Raw genomic sequence first — 22,614 nt, 5'->3', positions numbered from 1 at the left:
GGCCACAATACTTGTTTCATACCTTAGTATGCTAGTAGAAGGAACTAGTTACTACGTTTTCCGCAACATATTTTTTTTATTAGCTATAGATACATTATAAAAAATATAAGGTAAGCTATTACTTTAGCTTACATATTGTTTGTATAATGTATAGCTTGACTGAGGGTTAGTTAAACAGTTGGTGGAAAATTTATTGCGTCCTAATAATTATGATGTTGTTATTCGAACAATAATAATTACCATGTTCCCTATAATTTCTGTTAACTGTACTTCTGATATTTAAATCAACAAAAAACATTTAATTATACAACAGTTTAATCACAATCAAAATATATATTTTTATTTGATTAAAACAAACATGAATGACTTTACTTATCTGACTTTGTCAGCGGTAAAATCGATCTGACACCGTCATCTGTGTTATCGTGATTCGTGATACAGATGAATTCGACAACCATCGGTAGGTATCAGTAGCGAAGACTGAAATTTTCTCGTAGGTAACCCGTTCATGTGGTTTAAAGTGTTAAAGTGTTTTTGACTGAGAACGTTAAATTATATATTGTGGAATATATACAGTGGATTTTTAAAAGGTAACCCGATAGGAATCGGGTTGGTAGGAATCATCGCCTCTGTTAACACACAAACTAACAAAAATCATCTTTACAATATTACTTTAGATTGAAGGTGCAAAAATGCAAAAAAAAATCTCATTTCACTGTAGCTAGTTAATAATAATACTTATGCTCCCGACCGACTTTTCGGTTATGGCAGATAATCTCATGGTGAGATTTACCATGTACGCAGAAGATATTATAGTGCACAAGTGTATGCGCAAGCACAGGTGCACTCTCTCTTCCCTCACTCTCGAAATCCGATGGGACGGCAGACCGACACGACCGGTGAGATCAGGCACAGGACCGACGGCTTTACGTGCTCTCCGAGGCACGGGGGTGTACTAACACCGCCAACTTTCCAACTCCAGGCTGCTATTAAGATTTTCCTTGTAAGAAAAATCCCAATAACGTATTTTTTTACTGGACCTCATTTTCCCTAGCTGAACCAGCTAACCACGGGACCAATGAGGCAGTTAAGAGTGTGCAATATGTAATTTGGTGGTTACAAATGGTTCTGGATCTCAGATTCTGGAAAAGTTAGGAGCCTGATATTTGGGTAAATGATATTTCAAAGTGTTAGCTTCATTATGACTATACAAAATACACAATTTGTAAAACTTTTCTCGATAGTTTATTTTTTTGAAAAATACATGTTTTGCTTACATTTTGCTTTCAATCTCAGAAAAAGCAAACTTATTTTCTTAAATTTTTGTTTTGTATAGAAAAATATTTAAAAGATATATACCTATATCTTGAACATGGCCATTTTGTTTTTCGTTATGTTGTTTAATATACTTGCAATTAGGTAAATATGGTTTTGGCGCTCACGTCATAAAATTTGCGTCGCGCGTCAATCGCGCCGTGCTTTTCACTCACGTGAAAGTCATAATTCGGCGTCTCGTTTGCGCTTCGAATTTTATCCATATCGTACCGACACGCTGCGCGCTCTTAAAGCTAAGCTAGTTACGAGGAGCGTGAAAAACATTTTCCGTATAACGCAATGAGCGACTTACCGGAGCCACTGGCAAATAGAAAGTCCCTTTGTAGGGAGGACGTTTTCAGGTAGGGGTAAAACAGCTTGCCGCCGTCCGGAACACAGCGCCGAAACTAAGACAAAGAAAACAACTTTTATAGTACTAGTACTACTATTAATTAATAGACTATACTACAGCCTTTATTGATGTGTGCTATTTACCAACAAAAAAAAAATAAAAATGAGGGTATAAATCACTAGTCATTTCACACCTAATAATAATTATAATTAAGTTGTTCTTATATTAATGAAAATAAATTTGACTAATAAGCTTAGAACAGTTAGACATGGTTAATATGTTTTATATAACATTTTATACACAAACCATACATAATTTAAAATAAATAAGTTATGAAATGACATGCGTTTTCTACCTTCATTTCTAATTTCTTTGTTGTTAAACAGTAGGTACTCATCAAGAAAGGTTGTAGTATAGTTGACTTTTCAGTTGTGTGCATTTTAAGAAATTAAATATCACGTGTCTCAATCGGTGAAGGAAAACATCGTGAGGAAACCTGCATACCAGAGAATTTCTTAATTCTTTGCGTGTGTGAAGTCTGCCAATCCGCATTGGGCCAGCGTGGTGGACTATTGGCCTAATCCCTCTCATTCTGAGAGGAGACTCGAGCTCAGCAGTGAGCCGTGTATGGGTTGATAACGACGACGACGAAAACTGATCTTAAACTAATCATTATTGTTCTACTAGATTGAAATCATCAAAAAATTTTTGAGATTTTTTTAATACCTACCCCATAAAAATAGGGCCCAATGCGTATAGGCAGACTTCACACACGCAGATAATTAAAAACATTCTCAGGTATGTAGGTTTCATTATTAAATATAACCCACTACGCTACACAAATACGAATTGGCGGATTGTTACCAGATATTTGATTAAGGAGTAGTTAGATTAGTAGATTGATTATGTAGTATGTATTTTATAGTAAACAATCATCATCATCATCATTGCCAGCCGATGGACGTCCACTGCTGGACATAGGCTCTTGCATGGACTTCCAAACAAAACGGTCTCAAGCCGCCAGCATCCAGCGGCTCCCTGCAACCCGCTTGATGTCTTCGGTCCACCTAGTGGAGGGTCGACCAACACTTCCGGTGCGGGGTCGCCATTCCTGCACCGTGGGACCCCAACGTCCATCGGTTCTTCGAACTATGTGGCCTGCCCATTGCCACTTCAGCTTCGCGACTCGCTGAGCTATGTCGGTGACTTTGGTTCGTCTGCGGATCTCCTCATTTCTCCTCATAGTAAACAATATATTTTTATATTATGTATGAAATTAAAATAATTAAGAACGATTACTTAAAATATGATATTTCCTATTATACTCGTACCGTGTGATTTGCTTGAAAATAATCATAAATTTTAATTAATATCAATCATCCAAGGTTTTTACGAAAACAATTTGCTTTTATTATGCGATTCTAATTTAATGGTTAATTTGATGCGATTGTCATTATGTGTCATTAAATTAATTATTGAATTAATTTTAAAAACGCAATTAATTGGAGGTCATATTGAAGGTTACTTTGTGTTTGATTATTCAGATACCTTTTACTATTGAAATTTATTTAAATTCATATAAAACAAACTTGAAAGATTTTCCTAATTTTAATCGTTTAGGTTAAATCATGTTTTGCGTGTCGTTCACTTGGCATAGACAGGATTTTCGTATACGAGTGCGAATATGGAGTTAAAACCCAACACGCAGCTCCAGTAAGAGTATACTCAAATGATATACAGTAAAAACTCCTTATTCACGCTTCCTTTATTTACGTTTCACGTTATTCACTATTCGCGGTTTAAAAAATTGCGTCCCAATTCCTATACCTATTCGCGGCTAATAATTTCGTTATTCGCGGATCTGACTGACGAAACTGACGTAAAATCTGCAAATTTAAACTTTAACTTGCAAATACCTATTGCCGAAATTGCGAATGGATAGTTTAAGAATGCCACTGCTTAAAATCAATCTGAATAAAAGCTTTTAAAAAATGTCAAGCAAGAAAAAAAATCAAAATTCTTCAAACCATTGTCTATGACTGATAGTTTATCAATGAAGATAATAGTTTATAAATAACTTCAATTAATCGTTTTTTCTTTACATATTTGTTTTTTTTTGTCACCCAAAAACGTTTCCCTTATAATCCCATATAAAATACCATTTACGGTCTCTGTATTCGCGACAAATTTATAGAACGTATCCCCCGCGAATAATAAGCTTTTACTGTATACTGACAAAAAATACTTGACTGCAAGTTGTTAAGTGGGATGTAGTCTAAAATGGCGCTGGGGGTAGGTAGATATTTTATTTATTTAGCTTAGTTTTATTTATTTGCCACTGATTGGTTCAAAGTAGCATCGTACTGGAACGCTTAATTGGTTACGCTTTCTAATGTGGTAACTAGGCACGGCCGAAGAATGTTACTCCCAGTGAGATTTAATCTCAAAAGTTTCGGAGATTGGCGTGAACAGACAGATGCATAAAAACAAAATAATTTAACGTTCGAATTTCAAATTTACTTGACCCTCTGTGAACCCCAAGCTACCCCTTACCGAGTTTCCGCTAACCCGACCCTATTCACAAAGCGCGGGCGAAAACCGAGAGAGTGTCACTTTTAAACGAACACGTGTTAACCACGTGGTAAATCAAACCTAAGGGAAGTGTTTCTATTCGCATACATTTTACACTTTAAATCAAAGGTTTCCTTTCTTTTTAGGGTTCCGAACTTACGTAGTACAAAAACGGAACCCTTATTTTTTTCTCTGTTTCGTAGTTTAAAATTTGAAACGTAATTCTGTAACGATGTTTTGTCTATATTGCAAGTACGAATTTCAGATTCACCTCTATCTTTCTCTTTCTTTAGTATCGTGTTAGACAGAGAGAGATAGAGGTGAATTCAAATTAATTCAGCAGCTGAGTGGAGACCCTTTTAGGATCACATCATGCTAGTTGTTTTTTTTTGTGTGATGTGTGTTCTAAATAAACTTTCTTTAATTCGAAACTCACACTAGCGTTTATAAAATTTGTAAGTGTGACTCTGAGCCTTCTTATGAGGCCCATATTTAGATTTAACGTAACCAAGATATAGCGTCTTTTATTATAGAATTAATTAATTAATAGTTAATTTCAGCATTGTTCAAGTAAAACAGTGTTGATATTTGTCAATGCCCATTGGCATCAAGAACGTCTCCCGTTGTTGCTTCGCTTGCACGATCCCATTCACAAAGGGCGGGCGGAAATGTCTGCGAGTATCACAAATAGTTATTACTTGAACACGTCATCTATGTGGGTAATTAAAAAAAAATGTTTTTTGCCTAGTTTAATTTTAATTAAATCACTTGTAGGTAAAGAAAGAAAGAAAAAAAAAATTCAAAAATTGTGCCCCACTAAAACTATTGTCTACTACTGCCCAGACCACGTAGTCAAAACCAAAAGTAGTCTTAGCATAAATACACCACTAAGTCATATTTAGCACAACCTTGAAAAATGATCCAGCTCAGCATTGTGCTGCATGTTCCAAGCAAATGTTTAAGGTACTTGTAAATACTTTTTTTATTTTTAATGAAGGAAATTAACTAAAGACTAGTTTTTTTATATTATTGAAGTAGAGACATAGTTGTCGTCACTCATCTAAATTAATTTTGCGTGGGGGCAGATAAGAACCTTAGTAAAAACAATTTAAGTGCCATAATTAATTTAAAAAGTACTCGTATATTGATTTCAATATATTATAAGATTCTCGATTGTCAATAATGCAAATGTTGCAAAGGCCTGGAAAATAAGGCCTAAGGTCTCATTTCTACTGCTAAGGGCCGCGCAATCCCTAAGGCCGCCGTACAATACAAAATGCTCGCTCCGCTTACAATCCATTGCAAGGGCGGGCGGGATGTTTATAGAATGTTTTTATTATTAAAAATGTAGGAAATATTTCCTGAGTTCGTATAAGTAAATAAATCAAATTCCATCAATGTTTATGTGTTTATCTTATAAAGGATGCTCGGGAGTATCTCCCATAACTTCAAAGTGTTGACGACTTCACTTAGAAACGTTCACGTAGAACGGAGCCGAATTACATAACTACTTTTTTTAAATTAAAAAAAAAAACTTTTTATGTTTTTATACTAAGTAATTCAAATAATTCCGACTATCCATATAACACACGCCTTTATCTATCTTTGCATTTTAAAATACGTAATCGTAGTGGTAAGACTGTCAATATCGACGAGATATTGCAACTTGCACTATGCACTTCACTAGTAAGCTACTTCATGAGTCATATTATAAGGGACACAATAAGAAATATTATTTATTTATATTTATATTTATTTCAGAACACATGTTCTATAGACATTTTCAATTAATTTTCCTTACAGAATATAACCCTAGAGTTATGGGAAATTATAGTCCCGAGCACCCTGTATGTATAATTTTTAAATATGATTATGAACATAAAAAAATATTTTATATCCGTTATATACTTTCAAATCATGTGCAGTATCCCGGTTAGCACAATAATCTCGAATACTACTCCTATTACGATAAAAGCTATTTACTTGAAAATTTTTAAATCACCCAACGCACTGTTAACGCTCTTTTTGCATGACGGCTACAACACAAGATGAAAAAATATTTGGCTTCTATTGAATAAGTGACCCGTTTTAACTCGATTGCTACTCCCCTTGCCTATTTTATAGACCAAGAGTCCACAGACGCTAGAATTTTTCTTTGTGATCAACTATTAACAACAAAGCAAATACAACCTTTATCCACTTACGTGTGTTACGCTTAGCTGGGCATAGTCCAATTTGGACTTTACAATGTATATTTTTTTAAGAAAATAAATATTCTTTATGAAAAAAATCCAGAAAGGGATAAAATATGTGAGATATGAACAGCGAGCCTGGCTGGATCTATGTCAAAGATATTTAATAAATATTTATCTACTCGTATGTTAATAAATTTATTATCCTTATTTTTATTAAATACTGGAATCTGCATAAAAATATATACAGTAGTGACAGAGTTATTCCCAACAAACACAAATTACCGTGGCAAGGGTGCATACAAAGTAAAAAAGCTTTGTAGATACGCTAACAGAACAAAGACTACTGGCTCTCAGCTTATACTTGGAACACAATTTGTAGTCGCCGAGTACACACGACTTCTTCTTATTACAGTACTTCAATGTCTACTGTTTATTATTTCGCATTACTTAAGAAGTTTTGTTACGTGTATACTACAATATAGCGTATAATATATAGTATATAATATAATATATATTATAGTATAATATATACTAATATTATAAAGAGGTAAAGTTTGTAAGTTTGTAAGTTTGTCACATTTTTTAAATGGGGTAATCTTCGGAACTACTGGTCCGATTTTAAAAATTCTTTCACCAGTAGAATGCTACATTATCGGGGAGTGCTATAGGCTATATTTTATATTGGTATCATATATATTAGCCGAGTTATCGCAGTTTTGGTCATACAGGTCGGACTGAAAATCCTCTTAAACAGACTTATTCGCATGCGCTGCCTTAACTATTGTGTAAAATTGAAATTAATGTATGGAAACTTTATGTATCTTTAAAAGTTCTACAAAAAAGTCCGCGACACCATATATCTATCTTCTATATATTAGCAGATATAGTACCTTTTGTGTTTTAAAAATTATTTATTTTATATACTTAGGTTTACGTCATTATTTATACAACTATACTTTAATCCTTATTAAAATAAATTATTTAATAATCACAAGGATATTATAGAGATAAGATTTGCCCTTTACAGTATGTTAATTACTTAAATAGTTTCGGAGATAATACATTTCTAAAAGACGCAGAAATTCCGCTATATGACGCCCGGCGCTTTCATTTACGTAGTTCCCGTTTCCGTGTGAATATGGCGATCAAACATAGCCCATGACACTCGCAAATAACGTAGCTTTCTATTGATAAAACAATTTTCCAAATCGGTCCAGTAGATCCAGAGATTACCTCCTACAACCACACGAACTTTACCTCTTTATATTATTAGCATAGAAGTCTCTATTTCTCTTGGTCATACCACCACTCTCGAAGGACTGGAACGATTTTGCTAAGGGTAGGAGTAAGATAGAGAAGTTACAGGGTAGGGTAGGGTACGGGTAGGGAAGCGTAGGGGTAGTGTAGGGGTAGGGTAGGTTTAGGGCCGGGTTTAGGGTAGTGGTAGGGTAGGGGTAGAGGTAGGGTAGTGGTAGGGTAGAGGTACGGGTAGGATAGGGAAGTGGTAGGGTAGGGGTAGGATAGGCGTAAGATAGGGGTGGGATAGGGGTAGGAAAGGGATAGGGTACGGGGAGGGTAGGGGTAGGATGGGGGTAGGGGTAGGATGGGGGTAGAGTGTAGGTAAGGTAGGGGTAGGGTAGGAGTAGGTTTGGGGTAGGGTAGGGGTAGAGTGGGGGTAGGGGTATGGTAGGGTAGGGTAGGGGTAGGGTAGATGTAGGGGTTGGGTAGGGTTGGGGTAGTGGTAGGGTAGGGTAGGGGTAGTAGTAAAGTTGACATCGAAATTTACGCGGACGAAGTCGCGGGCGTCCGCTAGTATAATATATAGTAGTGTGTCGTCGGAATCACAAAGGGCTCTATTTACTTATTTCTGTTAATTTAAAAACATTGTTTAGAATATGTAAATGACATTTACATAAGTAAAATAAAAAAATTTATACATTATTATACAAAATAAAAAATACAGACTTTAGACACACAACTTTTTTTTAAATGGCGTCATAACACATTTACGCATTGCTTATGGTGTGAAACGCAACACGTGATTTCGCACTGAAAAGTGGCTAAGAACATTTTGACATTTTGTGTTTATTCATTGACATAAGACAGTGTACATATCGGGTAAAATCAGGATCAGAATTCAGAAGTGTGAACCGCTTTTTTATACTCGTCGATGTAACATTCGCCTTTAACAAGTTTCGAATTAGAAATTTAACTTTATATCTATGGGATGCCAAAAATAAACTGTCACTAACAACGAAGTTGCCATGGAAATGAGCGATGTCACATCGCTTTATCTTTACAGAATGCAGGGGCTAAATACAGACCTTCAGTTTTAACAGCACAGTTTTAACTAATCTTGAAAGTTTCAAATTGTCAAAGAATAAGTGTCGCCGCACACGGGCCACACGCGACAGCCACAAACGCTGCTACAAGAAGCAAGCAAGCAAGAAGGGGCCACAGCCACTTACACTTGTGGCCGATGGTCGACACTTGCAGTCGGTAACTGCTACTTTTTAAGCCCAGTTGTAGTATCATAATCGCGCGAGTGGCGTGTTGCGGCGTTTTGTATTGGTGTTTAGTGGCCGGTGCGGGCCACAAGAAACGAACAGCGGCGTTTTTGGTTGTGGCTGGTGGCCCGTGTGCGGGAGTCCCAAGACGTATTTTTTTTTTCATGGGAAATAATGTAGATTGTAGATAGTTGTTAGACTGTTAGATTTGTGGCATCCCATCGATAGAGTCCCTTATTTGAAAGGTTATTAGGCTATTAATCAGTTAGATATATAGAAGTGACGCAATTTATTAACTTTCCCTAACAATATCGTCACTGTTCGCAATCAACACATCAACTAAACCGTGTCTAGAAAATTCTTAATTGAACTAATGAGAAGTAATTACAATTTTTATTGCAGCCATAATGATTACGATGCCTTAAAATAATAAAAGCAATTAGACATTGATGGGCGTAGCGGAGTCGCTACGTGCGTTCCCCTCACACTCGCTATTTTCATATCAGCGGGAGAGAGAAAGAATTCCGGCCTGATTAGACGTAATTGTTTGAACGGTTATAAAACTTGATGTCAGACGGTATTCAGTTTGTCGTAAAAGTGTAAGATGTTTTCCACTTATTTATGTTAAACTAGATATAAAGCTGGTGTTTTGGACTCTGTGACAGTAGTATAGGGCCTCAATTAATGTTTAATTATATCTTTTTAATTAGAATGTTTTTAGAAGAGCTCTTTGAGATGTATCTCAACCGGGAAACTTACCCTGAGTAAAGTTAAAAGCCTTTCTACAATTGGTTTAAAACACTAAACAACAACACTGTTTCTCTCTCTTTTTTCTTTCTACTTTTCTTTCCTCTCTGTTAACATCGACAGCGATGTATACTAATATTATCTGTAGCTGAAGAGTTTGTTTGTTTGCTTAAACGCGCTAATCTCAGGAACTACTGGTCTGATTTGAAAAATTTCTTTCAGTGTTAGATAGCCCATTTATTGAGGAAGGCTGAAGGCTATATATTGTCCCCGTATTCCTACGGAATCGGGAGCTACGCGGGTGAAACCGCGCGGCGTCAGCTATACATATGGAGATTTATGGAATGGTTTGTGCTTGACCACAGTAATGCCTCGTGGAAAGCTAAAGTCTAAATCGAGGAGCGCTTGCCAAGAAAATATCACTTTTTGGATAATGTTATACACTTCCAAGTAGCTCATTAAATTACTTAGGTGGAAAGAAACACAGACCAAGCATATCAGAAGCAGTTATTACTCACTTTGAAATTCGAATAATTGGCAAGAAACTATCTAATAAGCAAGAAAGAAATTCATCAGAAACAGAGCCATTCCACGCATAAGAGATAAAAGTACAAGCAATAAAATTGGGTCGCCTTGATGTCAACCATGAGAGCCGTGATAGCCCAGTGGATATGACCTCTGCCTCCGATTGCGGAGGGTGTGGGTTCGTATCCGGTCCGGGGCATGCACCTCCAACTTTTCAGTTGTGTGCATTTTAAGAAATTAAATATCACTATAATCGGTGAAGGAAAACATCGCGAGGAAACCTACATACCAGAGAATTATCTTAATTCTCTGCGTGTGTGAAGCCTGCCAATCCGCATTGGGCCAGCGTGGTGGACTATTGGCCTTACCCCTCTCATTCTAAGAAGAGACTCGAGCTCAGCAGTGAGCCGAATATGGGTTGATGACGACGATGTCAACCATGTAAGAATGCCACGTAGGAATTCTAACATTTACAGTGCAAGATGTTTACAGGATATCTAGATAAGTACTAGAAATCATGTATACAGTATTTAGGTAGTCTTATACGTTCCTTCGTCGCAACATTTAATCAGACTTTTCAACAAATCAGAAATTTGAAAATAAAAAGTGGACTGTATTTCCATTACAGTGTGAGAGGCTCTGGATAGTCTGTTAGAACTGTATGTCAGTGTCAACAGACAAATAAGGCATAACACTAGATGCTCTATATGCTCAGGCTGACGGACATGGCATTGCAGGACATGTCGCTAGCCTAGCGAATGTTCTCTACGAACTAAATGCTCTGCTCTACGATACAGCTATACTACTTAACATCAGGTGGGATATCTGTTTGTTTCGTCAACAAGTCGTATAAACAAAAGCTACTATGCAGACGAGGCAACGTAGTGAACAGCTGAAAGTTGCTATTTATATATATTAAGCGATCGTACTCAACCCTCGCTTGCTTGTAAATACAGATAAAATGGGACGCGTTTGTATAAATATGTAATATTTTCTGTCTGCTTTTTTTATTGAGAAAGAATAAGTTAGGTAATTTATCCTAATATCTATACAAATCATGCCTACGTCGTATGATGGCAAGAATACTGCTATAATGAATATATGGCTGCCTGTATCTTAAGAATCAAAAACTACTGACATTACAAAGTATATTCAGAACATAGTCATGCACATTGCATAATTGAGAGGCACAAGAAAGTTATCACCTAAAATAGGATGCATTTGTATAGAACATATTCACTGTAATGTGAAATGTAATTTCTAATGCCTGATATGTCTATGAATTAGGAATCTCTGATTTTAAAACGGATTTTCAGAAGTTAGCCATGTATAAATAAAATGACTCATCACGATGCGATTTATTGACTTGTCACGAGATCTCAGAAACTATTCCATGTAGAGACTTGAAGTTAAGTAACTTGACTTGAAAATTTTGCACGATTTGCAGAGTAAGATCGGAATTTACGAGATTTATACCCACTATCAGGGGTAAATAGGAGGGGAATCTTTGTAGGTCAGTTTATACTTTAAAGTAGAAAGGTCAGGATTTTATAAGCTAATAATAATTTCAAATTAACTTCAATTTATGTTTAAAAATTTTTATTTTTGATACGTCATTTTGTGCAATATCTTTAAATAATTATATCTATTAATACATTAGTCCTTAGCTTTAAATAATTAAACTAGAGTTATAAACACAATATGTAGGTACCTATGTAATAATTACGTATTAAACGTAATATTATTAATTGCAAATTAGAACAATCTCCGTATAACGGTTTAGGACAATTGTAGTGAGTGATTCACAACAATAAACCGCCTCAACTGACTGACTCACTCCAGTTACATTCATTTAGTCCAATGACAACTTTGTAGAATAATGATGTGATCAGATAGAAATAGATTTCGTTAAGATATGAAACCTACTTTGAAGACCACCTAGTGAGTTTTTTTTCTGTAGTTACGTAGTCAATAGGTATATTACATTAAATTATTTATTTTATTTATTATTCTACAAAATACATATTTAATACATATTTAAGCCATAATGCAAACACAAACCACAGTTGGTTTTATTGCGCACTGTAAAAATAATTAAAATTGAAATGTCTGTGAGATCAAAATAAATGTTTCCACAAATGCTTTTTTTTTGTATGTATGCCTGTCTGTATGTTCGGGATAATCTCTAGAATGACTGAATTTATTTAAAAGTGATACTCCAAAAAAAATACCGAGTTTCATAATTAAACTTCTAACCCCTATCCCGATTTACGTTAGTGACGAAATATAGCATGTCTCCATCTGAAGTACCCTTAAATCCCATCTGTTAAATATTGCAATTAAAATGATAAGTAGGGTATGCATTAAGATAGGATATGCAACAAGATGTTTTTGGAAATATATTTTTATTTTTTGGAGGGAGCTTTTTTAGCTTCTGAGAAATTGTAATAACATAAATAAATAATGTAGTTAGTGAATTTCTTGATAAGTTTCCAAAAATAAACTCTTCAGGTTAACAAAAGTACTGGTATGTCTATAAAAAAATCAATTAAAAGTAGCCGCATGCTTGCTATCTTTGCCAAATTACTTAGCAAGTAATTTAAGTAGCTCATTTATGTATGAAGATGGTCTTATTATTATTTTTTTTTTATAATTTTGGCGGCTTTTAAGTGCCAAACAACACTCCGCTAAAAAGTTATTTTTATCGGGCGAAAAAAAGTAGCTAAAATTTAAAATTTTATGTGTGTATTATATTAAACTGAGATAAACTAAATGTATGTGGCTTAACTCGAGTTTATAAATATATATAATATAGTTGGATAAATAAGGTTTTGATATTAACTTTCCAAATATATATTAGCGTAGGAAACATACATGCAGTTATATTATTAGTAAAGTAAAAATCGATCTGAAATGTTTATCAACAAAAAATATATAAGTAAAATAAAAAAATATGAAATTTTCAAAAGATATTTACCATATCTACTTATAATTATATTGTAGGCTTTTAAATTAGATTTCTATTCATCATTTTAGAAATTTATTATAATTACTAAAATTATTCGTCGAGATTGGCTTTGATATAGTTAGGGCTTCAGTGCAGTGACGTAACTATAGGGCGGTAGGGTTGTAAAAACGTCACAGGCCCACAGCTCAAATAGTCCAACTCGTGAGACCATGAGCTCAGAAGTAAACAAACATATTTAACAAATACGTATGTTCTACTTACACCACTGCTTGTGTGTTTGTTCTACTTCAACTATGTAGAAAATATCACAACTACGTTTTTCTGTTGTTTTTTGTAAAAATTCAAAATTTCCTTTTCCATTATATTTTTTCTAGCCTACTTTAAAAAAAAAATAATAAAATAAAATATTTTTTTTATCTCTATGGTTATTTTACATTAGTCATCGTGTCGTTAAAGAATTTAACATTATCACCAAACTGCATAGGAGCAGCGTGGTGGGCTAAGCTCCATATCCCTCTCCGGAAGGAAGGTTTTTATTTATGCTTTTGCTGGATCGAATGTTTTGAAATGATTCGACTTAATGTTAGACTTTGGACAGATTGTCGTGTCGTAGTCGTATGGTATAAAAACCACATTTTACAACGTTTCGCGGCATAAATTACTTTTACAGATATTTTTTTAAATAACAGTATTTCAATGCTGTGCATTTTATATTAGGTTCCTACATGTTAACAGTTTAGATAGGTGTTGATCTCTATATACATTAACTATGATTATTGTCAAAAATGCTTAGATATTATTAAATTAAGATAGGTATGTACATTTATCATCTTTAATAACAATTGTATTTTAAATTTCATTAAATATCAATTTAGTTTGTATTTTTTATTTAATATCTACTAATCATATTTTACTTATTTATTAATTAAAATTATTACTATTAACTTTCAGTATTAAAAATTATTAATTCTTGAATGTTACTGTAGATTTACACTTACCGTCTTGTTAAAATAAAATCACAATAAGTCACTCATTTAAAAAATATCAATAAATATTTAAAAAAAATTATAGAATATTTTATGTATTTTACTCCTATGTAGGTACCTAATTGTAGTATAAAATATAGATTAATTAATATAGGTATTAATTAGGTGTGTGCGAAAAATTTAAAAAATACGTAGCAGAAAATTTATTTTCATTATAAACATTCCGGTTAACAAACAAATCATATAAAAGTATCAACTAAGTTTACTGATTAAAGAAAAAAATCAAAAACAAAAAAAATATATATTAATAATACTTACTTAAATATTTGATGAAATATAAAATCAAAAACCTTATTTCCAATATAAACATTCCGTTGCGCACATAACAACAATATTAAGAGAGCCGCTCACTATATACACTCTATATTAAAATTTCCACTGCGACGCGAAAACAAAACGAACAAAAAATACCTACAGAAAAACCCAACACATGCTACGCCAATCAGCTGTTCGCTCGACGCCCCGCCCAGTGCCCAACTTTTCCTCTTTATCGAGAAAAATCACGTTTTTCCGCTGTTTTTTTTTTCACAAAAACGCGGCAAAACGACCAGCACGAAACTTTGTCCAAATTTCGCGCAGAACCAATCTTCTGTGACAGAGACAGAATGTTAACGAAAAGTTTTATAATACGTTACATTTTGCATAAACTTTTTGACAGTTACAAGTAGCTATAACTTTAAAATATGTCAAATTAAACGCGAAGGCTTGTCTTTTCGTTTAAACTAAGTTTTCCATGTTTATAAATTATATTCAGATAAAACTTCTGTAGTACTAATATTAAATACAGATAATTAATAAATTAATTTAGCTTTTTTTTTATGATTACATTTTTATATTAAAATTATTGAACGGAGGTCCTTCAAGATATTTCTAAGAAAATTTATTCATGATGCATGTGGCATGTCTATTATTGTTTAGATACTAATATAAATAGTGTTTATTATTATTATAATACAAAAGATAATACTTACAATGTTCAATTAATAATAGGTGGAAGTATTAAGATTTGTTTTCGTAACAGTGACGATGTTAATTAGCCGGCGTTCGCTGATTCATCACTCTAAATCGTTTCAACGGCCACTCCAAGCCGGTAATTACACTGCAAGTATGTCTCCTTTATAGTAAAAACCAGTAAACAACACCAAAATATACAGTCCAGTTTCCGAACGCACTAAAAAGTTTAGTTTTATCTGTCAAAAGACGCGCGAAACAATATTTTTTGTATCTGTCAAACGGAGCCCGGCGAACGCGATACGGCCGTCCACGTCAGAACGCTGACGTTCACTAGTCGCGATTCGGCGTAAGTCGAAGAGAAGAAGGCAGCGGTCTCGGCCAACCCGCCTTTCGTTCGTCTCTTTCTCGCGCCGCTATACCCGCCCGCACCATTTTTACGGTTTAACCGACTCAATTCAATTCAACTCAACTCAATTGTCGTGGCGCGAATGCCTTCGCACTGGACGCTAGAGTGAGACGTATAGCGTTCGCCTTCTTTCAGACGCCGCTCGTTCTCAACTAACCGTATTTAACAATTAAACGCGGTGCGTAACGTTGTTTACGTTCGAGGCTCGGGCTCGGAGAGCAAACGTTGACGTACGACGCTTTCGGGACAAGAATTTGCGTCCGAAATACCAGAATAGAGCCTTAATCTTGGTTTAAGACGCAACAGTGGCCACGGATGGTGCCGTTTCGCTCGCGCCACTATCGTCCGGTCGGCGCGGCGCCGCAGCAGGAAAGAGAAATCCGAGCGCCGATAGGCGTTACCGATTCTGTCGGCCCGTACTGCTGGGTGTGTAAAGTTTTAGGCCGAAACATGTAAAAATGCATCTTGAAAAAAAGTTATGTATTAAAAAAAGAAGCTTAGTGCGCGGTGGGGGGACATTAACGCTAGCGGGAGGTGGTGCGGACGGTTTTTTCGCATGCTATATTTTCGGGGGTGTTCGTAACTGGACAATGCATTATCGGCGCGAGCCGACGATCCCAGCGCATCACCTTAGTGGGCCATTTCACTCCAAACTACTCGATTTGAGTGCACGACTCTAGCTTGCACACTGCATAGGCTCTAAACGTCCTAAACCTATTTAGAGAGTAGATAAGTAATCAAACATTGTACTGAAAGTTACTTTAAAAAATATAACGAAACACGATTAAGTATTTAGACAAAATACTGACAGAGCTGACTTTTTGACTACCAGAAGGTAATCCTACTGAACTATCTTCAGCAAAACTACTCGTATCTATGCCCATTGAAGACATTTATCTATTCCTGAATAAAAATCTTATTCATTTTGAAGAACATAGACGTATGGATCCAAGTCACTCACCATCACGTAATCCTGTCACTATTGTTCATCTTGTTCCTGGACCATTTCAGCATCTTTGTTTTGGACGTGGTGCTTAAGTGCTGGAAGCTTGGCAATCCACCGAAGCCGCCAAATCAAGCCTCTATAAACAAACGGAACTTTTCTCAACACAAAATATTGTAATAATACCATCAACTATAGCTTGGCAACTTCGTTCGTAACACTCCCGATGATTCACACCCGGGCAGTCTTTCCCACCGTCGCCCGCATATCATGGGAGTGTCATCAACGTAAAGACTATACGTATTTATTTTAACCAAAAGAAAGGCATAGAATAGAAGCGTTCGAGATGTGATGCTGGAGGCGCATGTGAATACCTTGGACAGCCAAGCGCACAAACGTGTCTATTCTATCGCAGCTCGGAATCAAGGTTAGGCTTTCCTCCTTATGTTACCAACGCATACTGGGGTATTTCGGGCACATTACGGCGAGGTGACTACAGCTTAGAGAAGTTAATAGTAACGGGCATCACTGACGGGAAAAGACCGAGGGGCCGCTCACCAACACGATGGGCTGACCGAAGTTCTACACGATAGCAGGAAAGGCGTGGACCCGCAGGAAGTAGGGATCTTACGATGTTTTGTTTATATCGAAGGTTTTTTTTTCCCGACATCGTGAGTTGAAAAACCCACATCTGGGTGACGTCAGATATCGGGGACCTCGTCTTCGCCGGCGAAGACGCTATGTAGCTTGTGTTTGTGTTGCCTGGGAAGCATTGTCGTTCGTTATGTCATCGTCAGGATCGTAAAGGACGTTTTTTGGGCGTCTAGATCTACAGTCAGCGTTGGTATCGGTGTTTAACCTAGTTCACCTCACCTCAACCACTAGTTGGTTGGGGTAAGTGGCGGCTCTCTCAAAATAAGTTTTCGAGAGCTGTTTCATATATTGGGCTATTGTGGGGAGATCTAGGTCTCTATGTAGGTCGTTATTGCGCACAAACCACGGAGCGCCCGTGGCCTGACGCATGAATCGGTTATTATATCGAAGGACCGTAAGATATTATATATGGCTGGTTCATAGGGTTGCGTTCTACACCTATAGTTGTAAAGATATTTGCAATTACCAATAATTGATTTGTCCAGATGAACGGCAGAAAAACGGCTGGAACGTCCAACGTTTCAGCCAAAACATCACCCAGAGAAACAGTTTATGTATACGCGGTAAACAGCGGTAATTGAGTTCTAGAATTTTAACACGCTGAGGCGGTTATGAACTGGCTAGCATTCGGATGATAATTTTCTTCTTGTAACGACTGTAGACGCGTGCGTTGATTTCATTGACTGCATTGGCGCAGCCAGCCTATAGCAAGTCGTTGAGACGGGCGGTAGGTTCAATATTGCCAATTGCAGAAATCAAACAACTATAGATTCATCATCATCATTATCAGCCGATGGACGTCCACTGCTGGACATAGGCCTCTTGCATGGACTTCCAAACAAAACTGTCTCGAGCCGCCAGCATCCAGCGGCTCCCTGCAACCCGCTTGATGTCTTCGGTCCACCTAGATTAATTATACTATAGATTAATTATAATACCCTACGTACGAGCTTTTCTAAAATGCCTCTCGCCTTACGCCTATCTATTATCTAAATATTCGTATAGTTTTGGACCTATTCTCGTCAACTCAGACAATCATCTTTCATGCTATCTATCTGTTAATATAATGACAGCAGGATCATTACTACCAAATGTTAAAAATAAAAAACCCATTAATGAACAGCTTAATAATCGATAAAATTGAACGATAAAAACCAGTCTTGAAATAAAGTGTGAACCAAATAATTCTACCACTAATTATAGCGGAACTAAATTTCGAACAGATTCTGAATACAAAATCAATACATAATCATTTTAACACAAAATTACTAAACCGATTCATGAAAGTGTTATGAGACCAAAAGTACACTCTTTCAAACATAAAAGAATTATTAAAATTGGTTAATAAATGACAAAGTTATGAGGTAACAAAAATTAAAAAAAACATACCTACTTACGCTTAAAAAATGCAAAACCTACACATTTAGATACGTAAAGTTCTAATCGTTCCGTAAAAGATCTATTCCCGATACAATAAAGTAGACAAGTGATTCAGGAATAGCGTGTAATCTCACATAAACTAGACACGAACAGCGTCCGATCCTTGGAAAACAACTCGTGTACCTAAATAACTAAATGACGTCACAACTTTAAATCCAGCCAACTTGGATCGGCCGAAAGTTGCCTTTCGCTAAATAATTGATCACGTACTCATTACGTGTCTATTTGTAATCTTCCAAATACAAACACAAATTGAAGTCTTTTTAAATCAGCTTACATTTCAAATGGTCTATAAATAGTTTCAAGGATTCTACTACAAAGAGTCGACAAGAAACTGTCAAAATTACAGTCACATTACAGTTTTGCTATTATGGTAGGACTTCAAATGTTACATAGATTTTGTGTTTTTAATGAGTGCAATTCAGTCGAGTAAATAGGTCACAACTAAGCGAGAAATCGGTCAGTTTACACAGATTATTAAATCTATCGATGTATTAAATTATAATTACGTATACTTCCATGTTTCATATACAAACGAAGAAAAAAGCTATTTATGATAGCTTAGCTGGGGTGTGATTCCGCTATCTTATAATCGTCGATGTAATATTTGCATAAATAACAAATTTAATTATAATTTGAAATTTATTTCTATGGGGTGTCAAAAATAAAATGTCACTGACAACGACGTTGCCATGGAAATGAGCGATGTCACATCGCTGTAACACCATTGATATAAAGTTGAATGGCTAATCTTCTGAAATACATTACGAATTTTGGTGAGGTTTGAGGGATGAGGTATGAGGTTTTCACAGGTCTATAAAGCATATCATAAAGGTAGTTCGTATGGGATTTTTATTGACTTACAGAATAATCCCTAAGATCCGGCGTTCTAAGCTTTATTTTTATAACTTATGCGTTTGGGGTTTGCATATTTGGTGTGCGTATACAATAATGTAATTCGATCCCAACTCAGGTCATTATAATAATAATTTATCATTTCTAAGTTAGATGATTTCTGGTCTTGTTTATTGCTTCGGCCTGGCTACTATCCTACTGGCAAACAAACATCTGCTTAGACGATTCAGCGGATATAATGCTAGGTAAATATCAGTGAGCCCCATATAAACAACAAGACGCATTACATCGTCACTTTACATCAGGTGAGATTGCTTGGGAAGAAAGAGAAAAATTCGGCATGCTTCTAGTTTTTTTGTTTCTAGATTTGATCTGCAGTTAGTCGATGGTCTTTAAACGGTTTAGTGGTAGGAAAAATGGCATTGGCAGACCTGGGAACTACTGTCCTCAAGTCTGCATTGACTTGACCACGTCTGGCCGTTTTAACCTTTTGACTCTACCAAAAGTCAATAGTCTACAAGCGTGTGGGTTTGGATGTTTCAACAAAAGTCCCCGATGTTGCATTTTGTATTTGCATTGATGTTATTTCATTCATGAATAATTAGATGGTTATAGCAGCTGATCCGTAGCAAGTTTCAGTTTTGTCGCAAATAACTTAATACATTGATATCAGTCATGATCGCTATGAGCATACGTAATAGGAGATCACATTAGATCGCCGTCTATCGTTTATCTGGGGTTAGATCGCTTCTAAAAATGACTAAACTACTGTGATAGACTTATCTCTCTGTCTAATACTCATACGTAAATGTCTCGTTGGTCCAGTAGTTAGCCTACGTGGCTTCAGACTACGGGGTCGTGGGTTCGACTCCTGGGTAGGACTAAGACGTAGTAAGCTTTGTTTCTTCCAACAAATTTTCGGTTAAATGACTTAGGTTACGATTCACAATATTTGTCAGGACAACTAAATTAACAAATCAAACTGTAACCAAAATAAGACCCCAGAATGGCAAAGAATGACTTTGAGTGGAGTCACGCACTTGTGAACGTTGTCTGTAGGGCTCACTTGTTAACTAACACTCCCCTTTTCTACTCAAGTCACTCTCCCCGCCGAACCCAAATAAGCCATAAAGAATTGCACAACAAGAAATGTGGACGGCTCGAACGAGCATACTATATCCGACCATACGACGAGCGCCTTATATCGAAAGTCATTCCCGCCTAAAAGTAGGAGTTAAGAGTTTAACAGAAACAAGTCGCGCCAACTAACGTCGGCACGACCCAACACGAGATCGAGCGACGTCATATCCGTCTCAGACTATTATTATTATTATATTCCTACAATATTATAATAATACTCATAGGTGGGTACTCGTAAGACCCCGACCGGTAGCTTACCGTGCTCCCCGAAACCCGTAAGCCTATTTTCTCCCCAACTCCGGGTCAATACTGAGAAATTTTTAGGAGAAAAAAAAATTAAAAATAAATATTTACACTGGACTCAAACCCAAGACCTCATGTGTAGGCTTGTAGCTAGCCTTTACTGGACCGAAGACTCTATGATTTTATTTCATTAAAAAGTAAGTTTTCATGATCTATAAATTAAACAAAATAAAAGAGATATTATTATTGTAGAACAAGCTAAATTAACGCAAAAATCTTAAAAATACATCAAGTTAATTCAAAATCCTGTCTTCAATCCTAGGGTTGTCACTTTTGTGTTTTCGTAAAAACAGTATCGTTCAAACTCACTGATACTTTGGAACGTTTATTTATGTTGTTTATGTTATATCAATTGTATAAATAAATTTATACGCATGTTGTTTTCCCGGACTGAAAAATATACGTTCTAAGTAGACATTGTGTCCATATAATGTCTACTTTTTATTTTAAAATTTTCATACATTTGTCACCTTATTATAATTATTTCTAATGTGTATAAAGGAATTCTTAATTATGCAAATCAAGAGTTTTGGATGCTTGCTGATATTAATGTCAGTCAGTTTTAGTTATCCATTTACATATATATAACTATTTTGTATCTATTACTACGAAGTTAATTATTTTCGATTTAATTTGATTTGATAAATCTGTTCCGAAAGATGGACGTCCACTGCTGGACATAGGCCTCTTGCACAGATCTCCAAGAACAACGGTCTCCAGCATCCAGCGGCTGCCTGCAACACGCTTGATGTCTTCGGTCCACCAACACTGCGCTTTTCGGTGCGGGGTCGCCATTCTAGCACCTTGGGACCCCAACGTTTACTTATAGACTCTTCGGAACTGTGTGGCCTGCCCATTGCCAATTCAGCTTCACGACTCGCTAAGCGATGTCAGTGACTTTGGTTCGTCTGCGGATCTCCTCATTTTCTTTGTTATCAACAGGAAGAAATTATTCTCGCCCGTATGTTAGGAGCCAAATATTTCCATTTGACTGAATTTAAAAGCGGGCAATTTGTCTTGTTGACTGTCCTGAATTGACTTGCTACTTGGAGTCCCTAGAGGTTCCATGAGACACCAATCCCTTTGTGTGCTCTAACAATTTATAACGTGAAGTGTAGTGAAAAGCTGTTTGCAGTAATCCCTTAGTTTATTATCCCAATTACTAATGTACTTCAAGCTGCACGTACGAACTTCACACTTATCTTGAAGCACAATATTGCTTACCTGAAAATTGAAGCATTCAGAATATAGTGACAAATGAAATTGTTCAGGTAACTAACACAGCGGTAGCTTATTGCTGCTACAGTTACAATTGCGATATAAAAGGTCAGGGTTACCTAAGCTATTCCTGAGGTTCAGGGGGCGTATTATACGTATTGAGTAAGACGCGTTACTCATAGCAAATATTTGACGTGGATTTTTATAAGAAACAAAGATTTTTTAAATCGGGTTGGGTTATATACTTTATAGAGGATGCAAAGCATATGTTTGACGTATACAAACAAGCATATTCATGTTGAATAAAATAATTACTTTTTCCATGACTTCTTTAATAAAGGGTGCCAACCCTAGCCGCCCACCCGGCATAGTTGTCAGGCATGAAACCGTGAAGAAATTGGAGAGGCTGGGCATGAATGTGTAATGAATGAAATAAAACTTAGTTATAACTTTGTGAATACTTTCTTTTGTTGCTT

General features: G+C 35.9%; 1 protein-coding gene across 7 annotated transcripts in view; it reads right to left on the bottom strand.

The window, feature by feature from the left end:
* LOC112048768 (POU domain, class 6, transcription factor 2) overlaps positions 1-15,619 on the bottom strand; it is a 244,286-nt gene extending 228,667 nt beyond the window's left edge. For 4 of the 7 annotated variants that reach the window (XM_052885576.1, XM_052885578.1, XM_052885577.1 and 1 more), the window contains exons 1-2: positions 15,197-15,615; positions 1,628-1,721 (exon numbers count right to left, since the gene is read on the bottom strand). The gene's annotated coding sequence lies outside the window, so the exon portion shown is untranslated. Of the gene's footprint in view, positions 1-1,627; positions 1,722-15,196 lie in introns of all 7 variants that reach the window. The other 3 variants (XM_052885580.1, XM_052885583.1, XM_052885582.1) reach the window with 3 other exon arrangements.
* Between the last annotated feature and the right edge of the window lie 6,995 nt (positions 15,620-22,614).

Source organism: Bicyclus anynana, chromosome 14 (assembly GCF_947172395.1).
Source record: "Bicyclus anynana chromosome 14, ilBicAnyn1.1, whole genome shotgun sequence".
NCBI classification, from domain to species: domain Eukaryota; kingdom Metazoa; phylum Arthropoda; class Insecta; order Lepidoptera; family Nymphalidae; genus Bicyclus; species Bicyclus anynana.
This window is presented reverse-complemented; position numbering and strand designations above follow the sequence as displayed.